Here is a 10,801-nt window from a genome sequence, read left to right as displayed (position 1 = left end):
GAAGGGTATGTTGCCCGGAGCGTAGAAATGACCATTACTTTCACAATTGTTGCAATTATTCCTGTTATACGATGGAAAACCTGTTGTATTTTTATTGTATTTTATGCTCCGGGCGTTGGCTTCTAAGGCCCTACCTAATGGATCTGGTGGTCCATCGCCCTAGAGTGAAGCCTAGGTTGCCCGGAACGTAGAAATGACCATCGCTTTCTCACTGGTTGCAATTATTCCCGTTATACGATGGAAAAACTGTTGTATTTTTATTGTATTTTATGTTTCGGGCGTTGACTTCTAAGGCCCTAGCTATTCCATCTGGTGGACCAACGCCCTAGAGTGAAGCCTAGGTTGCCCCGAGTGTAGAAATGACCATCACTTTCACAATGGTTGCAATTATTCCTGCTATAAGATGGAAGGACTGTTGTCTTTTAATCGTATTTTATGATTCTGGCGTTGACTTCTTAGGCCCTAGCTATTCGATCTGGTGGCACAACGCACTAGAGTGAAGTCTCGTTTGCCCGGAATGTAGAAATGACCATAACTTTCACACTGGTTGCAATTATTCGCTTTATACGATAGAAAAACTGTTGCATTTATATTGTATTTTATGCTTCTGGCGTTGACTTCGTAGGTCCTAACTATTCGGTCTGGTGGAGCAACACCCTAGAGCGAAGCCTAGGTTGCCCGGTACGTAGAAATGACCATTACCTTCACACTGGTTGCAATTATTCCTGTCATACGATAGAAGGACTATTGTATTTTTATAGTAGTTTATGCTTCTGGCGTTAACTTCTTAGGCCCCAACTATTCGATCTGGTGGATCAACGCCCTAGAGTGAAGCCAAGGTTACCCGGAACGTAGAAATGACCAGTACTTTCACACTGGTTGCAATTATTCCTGTTATACGATGGAAAAACTGTTGTATTTTTATTGTATTTTATGCCTCGGGCGTTGACTTCTAAGGCCCTACCTATTGGATCTGGTGGTCCAACGCCCTAGAGTGAAGCCTAGGTTGCCCGGAACGTAGAAATGACCATCGCTTTCTCACTGGTTGCAATTATTCCCGTTATACGATGGAAAAACTGTTGTATTTTTATTGTATTTTATGTTTCGGGCGTTGACTTCTAAGGCCCTAGCTATTCCATCTGGTGGAGCAACGCCCTAGAGTGAAGCCTAGGTTGCCCTGAGTGTAGAAATGACCATTACTTTCACAATGGTTGCAATTATTCCTGTTATAAGATGGAAGGACTGTTGTCTTTTTATCGTATTTTATGATTCTGGCGTTGACTTCTTAGGCCCTCCCTATTCGATCTGGTGGATCAACGCCCTAGAGTGAAGCCAAGGTTACCCGGAACGTAGAAATGACCATCAATTTCACACTGGTTGCAATTATTCCCGTTATACGATGGAAAAAGTGTTGTATTTTTATTGTATTTTATGCTTCGGGCGTTGACTTCTAAGGCCCTAGCTATTCGATCTGGTGGAGCAACGCACTAGTGTGAAGCCTAGGTTGCCCGGAACGTAGAATAGACCATTACCTTCACACTGGTTGCAATTATTCCTGTTATACGATAGAAGGACTGTTGTATTTTTATAGTATTTTATGCTTCTGGCGTTGACTTCTTAGGCCCTAACTATTCGATCAGGTGGATCAACGCCCTAGAGTGAAGCCAAGGTTACCCGGAACGTAGAAATGACCAGTACTTTCACACTGGTTGCAATTATTTCTGTTATAGGATGGAAAAGCTGTTGAATTTTTATTGTATTTTATGCTTCGGGCGTTGACTTTTAAGGCCCTAGCTATTCGATTTGGTGGAGCAACGCCCTAGAGTCAAACCTAGGTTGCCCGGAACGTAGAAATGACCATCGCTTTCTCACTGGTTGCAATTATTCCCGTTATACGATGGAAAAACTGTTGTATTTTTATTGTATTTTATGTTTCGGGCGTTGACTTCTAAGGCCCTAGCTATTCCATCTGGTGGAGCAACGCCCTAGAGTGAAGCCTAGGTTGCCCCGAGTGTAGAAATGACCATCAATTTCACACTGGTTGCAATTATTCCCGTTATACGATGGAAAAAGTGTTGTATTTTTATTGTATTTTATGCCTGGCGTTGACTTCTAAGGCCCTAGCTATTCGATCTGGTGGAGCAACGCACTAGTGTGAAGCCTAGGTTGCCCGGAACGTAGAATAGACCATTACCTTCACACTGGTTGCAATTATTCCTGTTATACGATAGAAGGACTGTTGTATTTTTATAGTATTTTATGCTTCTGGCGTTGACTTCTTAGGCCCTAACTATTCGATCAGGTGGATCAACGCCCTAGAGTGAAGCCAAGGTTACCCGGAACGTAGAAATGACCAGTACTTTCACACTGGTTGCAATTATTTCTGTTATAGGATGGAAAAGCTGTTGAATTTTTATTGTATTTTATGCTTCGGGCGTTGACTTTTAAGGCCCTAGCTATTCGATTTGGTGGAGCAACGCCCTATAGTCAAACCTAGGTTGCCCGGACCGTAGAAATGACCATCGCTTTCTCACTGGTTGCAATTATTCCCGTTATACGATGGAAAAACTGTTGTATTTTTATTGTATTTTATGTTTCGGGCGTTGACTTCTAAGGCCCTAGCTATTCCATCTGGTGGAGCAACGCCCTAGAGTGAAGCCTAGGTTGCCCCGAGTGTAGAAATGACCATTACTTTCACAATGGTTGCAATTATTCCTGTTATAAGATGGAAGGACTGTTGTCTTTTTATCGTATTTTATGCTTCTGGCGTTGACTTCTTAGGCCCTAGGTACCCGATCTGGTGGATCAACGCCCTAGAGTGAAGCCAAGGTTACCCGGAACGTGGAAATGACCATCAATTTCACACTGGTTGCAATTATTCCCGTTATACGATGGAAAAACTGTTGTATTTTTATTGTATTTTATGCTTCGGGCGTTGACTTCTAAGGCCCTAGCTATTCGATCTGGTGGAGCAACGCACTAGTGTGAAGCCTAGGCTGCCCGGAACGTAGAATAGACCATTACCTTCACACTGGTTGCAATTATTCCTGTTATACGATAGAAGGACTGTTGTATTTTTATAGTATTTTATGCTTCTGGCGTTGACTTCTTAGGCCCTAACTATTCGATCAGGTGGATCGACGCCCTAGAGTGAAGCCAAGGTTACCCGGAACGTAGAAATGACCAGTACTTTCACACTGGTTGCAATTATTTCTGTTATAGGATGGAAAAGCTGTTGAATTTTTATTGTATTTTATGCTCCGGGCGTTGACTTCTAAGGCCCTAGCTATTCGATTTGGTGGAGCAACGCCCTAGAGTCAAACCTAGGTTGCCCGAAATGTGGAAATGGCCATTACTTTCACACTGGTGGCAATTATTCATGCTATACGATGGAGAAACTGTTGTATTTTTATTGTGTTTTATGTTTCGGGCGTTGTCTTCTAAGGTCCTAGCTATTCGATATCGTGGGGCAACGTCCCAGGGTGAAGGATATGTTGCCCTGAGCGTAGAAATGACCATTACTTTCACAATGGTTGCAATTATTCCTGTTATACGATGGAAAAACTGTTGTATTTTTATTGTATTTTATGCTTCGGGCAATGACTTCTAAGGCCCTAACTATTGGATGTGGTGGTCCATCGCCCTAGAGTGAAGCCTAGGTTGCCCGGAACGTAGAAATGACCATCGCTTTCTCACTGGTTGCAATTATTCCCGTTATACGAGGGAAAAACTGTTGTATTTTTATTGTATTTTATGTTTCCGGCGTTGACTTCTAAGGCCCTAGCTATTCCATCTGGTGGAGCAACGCCCTAGAGTGAAGACTAGGTTGCCCCGTGTGTAGAAATGACCATTACTTTCACACTGGTTGCAATTATTCCTGTTATAAGATGGAAGGATTGTTGCATTTTTATCGTATTTTATGATTCTGGCGTTGACTTCTTAGGCCCTAGCTATTCGATCTGGTGGCACAACGCACTAGAGAGAAGTCTAGTTTGCCCGTAATGTAGAAATGACCATAACTTTCACACTGGTTGCAATTATTCCTGTTATACGATAGAAGGACTATTGTATTTTTTTAGTAGTTTATGCTTCTGGCGTTAACTTCTTACGCCCCAACTATTCGATCTGGTTGGTCAACGCCCTAGAGTGAAGCCTCGGTTCCCCGGAACGTAGAAATGACCAGTACCTTCACACTGGTTGCAATTATTCCTGTTATACGATGGAAAAGCTGGTGTATTTTCATTGTATTTTATGCTTCTGGCGTTGACTTCTTAGGCCCTAAGTATCGGATCTGGTGGTCCAACGCCCTAGAGTGAGGCCTAGGTTGCCCGGAACGTAGAAATGACCATCACTTTCACACTGGTTGCACTTATTCCCGTTATAGGATGGAAAAGCTGTTGAATTTTTATTGTATTTTATGCTTCGGGCGTTGACTTCTAAGGCCCTAGCTATTCGATTTGGTGGAGCAACGCCCTAGAGTCAAACCTAGGTTGCCCGGAACGTAGAAATGACCTACGCTTTCTCACTGGTTGCAATTATTCCCGTTATACGATGGAAAAACTGTTGTATTTTTATTGTATTTTATGTTTCGGGCGTTGACTTCTAAGGCCCTAGCTATTCCATCTGGTGGAGCAACGCCCTAGAGTGAAGCCTAGGTTGCCCCGAGTGTAGAAATGACCATTACTTTCACACTGGTTGCAATTATACCTGTTATAAGATGGAAGGCTTGTTGCCTTTTTATCGTATTTTATGATTCTGGCGTTGACTTCTTAGGCCCTAGCTATTCGATCTGGTGGCACAACGCACTAGAGAGAAGTCTAGTTTGCCCGGAATGTAGAAATGACCATAACTTTCACACTGGTTGCAATTATTCGCTTTATGCGATCGAAAAACTGTTGCATTTATATTGTATTTTATGCTTCTGGCGTTGACTTCATAGGTCCTAACTATTCGGTCTGGTGGAGCAACACCCTAGGGCGAAGCCTAGGTTGCCCGGTACGTAGAAATGACCATTACCTTCACACTGGTTGCAATTATTCCTGTTATACGATGGAAAAACTGTTGTATTTTTATTGTATTTTATGCTTCGGGCGTTGACTTCTAAGGCCCTACCTATTGGATCTGGTTGTCCAACGCCCTAGAGTGAAGCCTAGGTTGCCCGGAACGTAGAAATGACCATCGCTTTCTCACTGGTTGCAATTATTCCCGTTATACGATGGAAAAACTGTTGTATTTTTATTGTATTTTATGTTTCGGGCGTTGACTTCTAAGGCCCTAGCTATTCCATCTGGTGGAGCAACGCCCTAGAGTGAAGCCTAGGTTGCCCCGAGTGTAGAAATGACCATTACTTTCACAATGGTTGCAATTATTCCTGTTATAAGGTGGAAGGACTGTTGTCTTTTTATCGTATTTTATGATTCTGGCGTTGACTTCTTAGGCCCTAGCTAATCGATCTGGTGGATCAACGCCCTAGAGTGAAGCCTCGGTTCCCCGGAACGTAGAAATGACCATTACCTTCACACTGGTTGCAATTATTCCTGATGTACGATGGAAGGACTGTTGTACTTTTATAGTATTTTATGCTTCTGGCGTTGACTTCTTAGGCCATCCCTATTCGATCTGGTGGATCAACGCCCTAGAGTGAAGCCAAGGTTACCCGGAACGTAGAAATGACCATCAATTTCGCACTGGTTGCAATTATTCCCGTTATACGATGGAAAAACTGTTGTATTTTTATTGTAGTTTATGCTTCGGGCGTTGACTTCTAAGGCCCTAGCTATTCGATCTGGTGGAGCAACGCACTAGTGTGAAGCCTAGGTTGCCCGGAACGTAGAATAGACCATTACCTTCACACTGGTTGCAGTTATTCCTGTTATGCGATAGAAGGACTGTTGTATTTTTATAGTATTTTATGCTTCTGGCGTTGACTTCTTAGGCCCTAACTATTCGATCAGGTGGATCAACGCCCTAGAGTGAAGCCAAGGTTACCCGGAACGTAGAAATGACCAGTACCTTCACACTGGTTGCAATTATTCCTGTTATACGATGGAAAAGCTGGTGTATTTTCATTGTATTTTATGCTGCTGGCGTTGACTTCTTAGGCCCTAAGTATTGGATCTGGTGGTCCAACGCCCTAGAGTGAAGCCTAGGTTGCCCGGAACGTAGAAATGACCAGTACCTTCACACTGGTTGCAATTATTCCTGTTATACGCTGGAAAAGCTGGTGTATTTTCATTGTATTTTATGCTTCTGGCGTTGACTTCTTAGGCCCTAAGTATTGGATCTGGTGGAGCAACGCCCTAGAGTCAAACCTAGGTTGCCCGAAATGTGGAAATGGCCATTACTTTCACACTGGTTGCAATTATTCATGCTATACGATGGAGAAACTGTTGTATTTTTATTGTGTTTTATGTTTCAGGCGCTGTCTTCTAAGGTCCTAGCTATTCGATATCGTGGGGCAACGTCCCAGGGTGAAGGATATGTTGCCCGGAGCGTAGAAATGACCATTACTTTCACAATGGTTGCAATTATTCCTGTTATACGATGGAAAAACTGTTGCATTTTTATTGTATTTTATGCTTCGGGCATTGACTTCTAAGGCCCTAACTATTGGATCTGGTGGTCCATCGCCCTAGAGTGAAGCCTAGGTTGCCCGGAACGTAGAAATGACCATCGCTTTCTCACTGGTTGCAATTATTCCCGTTATACGATGGAAAAACTGTTGTATTTTTATTGTATTTTATGTTTCGGGCGTTGACTTCTAAGGCCCTAGCTATTCCATCTGGTGGAGCAACGCCCTAGAGTGAAGCCTAGGTTGCCCCGAGGGTAGAAATGACCATTACTTTCACACTGGTTGCAATTATTCCTGTTATAAGATGGAAGGATTGTTGCCTTTTTATCGTATTTTATGATTCTGGCGTTGACTTCTTAGGCCCTGGCTATTCGATCTGGTGGAACAACGCACTAGAGAGAAGTCTAGTTTGCCCGGAATGTAGAAATGACCATAACTTTCACACTGGTTGCAATTATTCGCTTTATACGATCGAAAAACTGTTGCATTTATATTGTATTTTATGCTTCTGGCGTTGACTTCATAGTTCCTAACTATTCGGTCTGGTGGAGCAACACCCTAGAGCGAAGCCTAGGTTGCCCGGTACGTAGAAATGACCATTACCTTCACACTGGTTGCAATTATTCCTGTTATACGATAGAAGGACTATTGTATTTTTTTAGTAGTTTATGCTTCTGGCGTTAACTTCTTAGGCCCCAACTATTCGATCTCGCGGATCAACGCCCTAGAGTGAAGCCAAGGTTACCCGGAACGTAGAAATGACCAGTACCTTCACACTGATTGCAATTATTCCTGTTATAGGATGGAAAAGCTGTTGAATTTTTATTGTATTTTATGCTTCGGGCGTTGACTTCTAAGGCCCTAGCTATTCGATTTGGTGGAGCAACGCCCTAGAGTCAAACCTAGGTTGCCCGAAATGTGGAAATGGCCATTACTTTCACACTGGTTGCAATTATTCATGCTATACGATGGAGAAACTGTTGTATTTTTATTGTGTTTTATGTTTCAGGCGCTGTCTTCTAAGGTCCTAGCTATTCGATATCGTGGGGCAACGTCCCAGGGTGAAGGATATGTTGCCCGGAGCGTAGAAATGACCATTACTTTCACAATGGTTGCAATTATTCCTGTTATACGATGGAAAAACTGTTGCATTTTTATTGTATTTTATGCTTCGGGCATTGACTTCTAAGGCCCTAACTATTGGATCTGGTGGTCCATCGCCCTAGAGTGAAGCCTAGGTTGCCCGGAACGTAGAAATGACCATCGCTTTCTCACTGGTTGCAATTATTCCCGTTATACGATGGAAAAACTGTTGTATTTTTATTGTATTTTATGTTTCGGGCGTTGACTTCTAAGGCCCTAGCTATTCCATCTGGTGGAGCAACGCCCTAGAGTGAAGCCTAGGTTGCCCCGAGGGTAGAAATGACCATTACTTTCACACTGGTTGCAATTATTCCTGTTATAAGATGGAAGGATTGTTGCCTTTTTATCGTATTTTATGATTCTGGCGTTGACTTCTTAGGCCCTGGCTATTCGATCTGGTGGAACAACGCACTAGAGAGAAGTCTAGTTTGCCCGGAATGTAGAAATGACCATAACTTTCACACTGGTTGCAATTATTCGCTTTATACGATCGAAAAACTGTTGCATTTATATTGTATTTTATGCTTCTGGCGTTGACTTCATAGTTCCTAACTATTCGGTCTGGTGGAGCAACACCCTAGAGCGAAGCCTAGGTTGCCCGGTACGTAGAAATGACCATTACCTTCACACTGGTTGCAATTATTCCTGTTATACGATAGAAGGACTATTGTATTTTTTTAGTAGTTTATGCTTCTGGCGTTAACTTCTTAGGCCCCAACTATTCGACCTGGCGGATCAACGCCCTAGAGTGAAGCCAAGGTTACCCGGAACGTAGAAATGACCAGTACCTTCACACTGATTGCAATTATTCCTGTTATAGGATGGAAAAGCTGTTGAATTTTTATTGTATTTTATGCTTCGGGCGTTGACTTCTAAGGCCCTAGCTATTCGATTTGGTGGAGCAACGCCCTAGAGTCAAACCTAGGTTGCCCGGAACGTAGAAATGACCATCGCTTTCTCACTGGTTGCAATTATTCCCGTTATACGATGGAAAAACTGTTGTACTTTATTGTATTTTATGCTTCGGGCGTTGACTTCTAAGGCCCTAGCTATTCCATCTGGTGGAGCAACGCCCTAGAGTGAAGCCTAGGTTGCCCCGAGTGTAGAAATGACCATTACTTTCACACTGGTTGCAATTATACCTGTTATACGATGGAAGGCTTGTTGCCTTTTTATCGTATTTTATGATTCTGGCGTTGACTTCTTAGGCCCTAGCTATTCGATCTGGTGGCACAACGCACTAGAGAGAAGTCTAGTTTGCCCGTAATGTAGAAATGACCATAACTTTCACACTGGTTGCAATTATTCCTGTTATACGATAGAAGGGCTATTGTATTTTTTTAGTAGTTTATGCTTCTGGCGTTAACTTCTTACGCCCCAACTATTCGATCTGGTTGGTCAACGCCCTAGAGTGAAGCCTCGGTTCCCCGGAACGTAGAAATGACCAGTACCTTCACACTGGTTGCAATTATTCCTGTTATACGATGGAAAAGCTGGTGTATTTTCATTGTATTTTATGCTTCTGGCGTTGACTTCTTAGGCCCTAAGTATTGGATCTGGTGGTCCAACGCCCTAGAGTGAGGCCTAGGTTGCCCGGAACGTAGAAATGACCATCACTTTCACACTGGTTGCAATTATTTCTGTTATAGGATGGAAAAGCTGTTGAATTTTTATTGTATTTTATGCTTCGGGCGTTGACTTCTAAGGCCCTAGCTATTCGATTTGGTGGAGCAACGCCCTAGAGTCAAACCTAGGTTGCCCGAAATGTGGAAATGGCCATTACTTTCACACTGGTTGCAATTATTCATGCTATACGATGGAGAAACTGTTGTATTTTTATTGTGTTTTATGTTTCAGGCGCTGTCTTCTAAGGTCCTAGCTATTCGATATCGTGGGGCAACGTCCCAGGGTGAAGGATATGTTGCCCGGAGCGTAGAAATGACCATTACTTTCACAATGGTTGCAATTATTCCTGTTATACGATGGAAAAACTGTTGCATTTTTATTGTATTTTATGCTTCGGGCATTGACTTCTAAGGCCCTAACTATTGGATCTGGTGGTCCATCGCCCTAGAGTGAAGCCTAGGTTGACCGGAACGTAGAAATGACCATCGCTTTCTCACTGGTTGCAATTATTCCCGTTATACGATGGAAAAACTGTTGTATTTTTGTTGTATTTTATGTTTCGGGCGTTGACTTCTAAGGCCCTAGCTATTCCATCTGGTGGAGCAACGCCCTAGAGTGAAGCCTAGGTTGCCCCGAGGGTAGAAATGACCATTACTTTCACACTGGTTGCAATTATTCCTGTTATAAGATGGAAGGATTGTTGCCTTTTTATCGTATTTTATGATTCTGGCGTTGACTTCTTAGGCCCTGGCTATTCGATCTGGTGGAACAACGCACTAGAGAGAAGTCTAGTTTGCCCGGAATGTAGAAATGACCATAACTTTCACACTGGTTGCAATTATTCGCTTTATACGATCGAAAAACTGTTGCATTTATATTGTATTTTATGCTTCTGGCGTTGACTTTATAGTTCCTAACTATTCGGTCTGGTGGAGCAACACCCTAGAGCGAAGCCTAGGTTGCCCGGTACGTAGAAATGACCATTACCTTCACACTGGTTGCAATTATTCCTGTTATACGATAGAAGGACTATTGTATTTTTTTAGTAGTTTATGCTTCTGGCGTTAACTTCTTAGGCCCCAACTATTCGATCTGGCGGATCAACGCCCTAGAGTGAAGCCAAGGTTACCCGGAACGTAGAAATGACCAGTACCTTCACACTGATTGCAATTATTCCTGTTATAGGATGGAAAAGCTGTTGAATTTTTATTGTATTTTATGCTTCGGGCGTTGACTTCTAAGGCCCTAGCTATTCGATTTGGTGGAGCAACGCCCTAGAGTCAAACCTAGGTTGCCCGGAACGTAGAAATGACCATCGCTTTCTCACTGGTGGCAATTATTCATGCTATACGATGGAGAAACTGTTGTATTTTTATTGTATTTTATGTTTCAGGCGTTGTCTTCTAAGGTCCTAGCTATTCGATATCGTGGGGCAACGTCCCAGGGTGAAGGATATGTTGC

Source organism: Calliopsis andreniformis, unplaced genomic scaffold, assembly GCF_051401765.1.
Source record: "Calliopsis andreniformis isolate RMS-2024a unplaced genomic scaffold, iyCalAndr_principal scaffold0017, whole genome shotgun sequence".
In the NCBI taxonomy this organism is placed as follows: Eukaryota; Metazoa; Arthropoda; class Insecta; order Hymenoptera; family Andrenidae; genus Calliopsis; species Calliopsis andreniformis.
Note: the sequence above shows the minus strand (reverse complement) of the source record.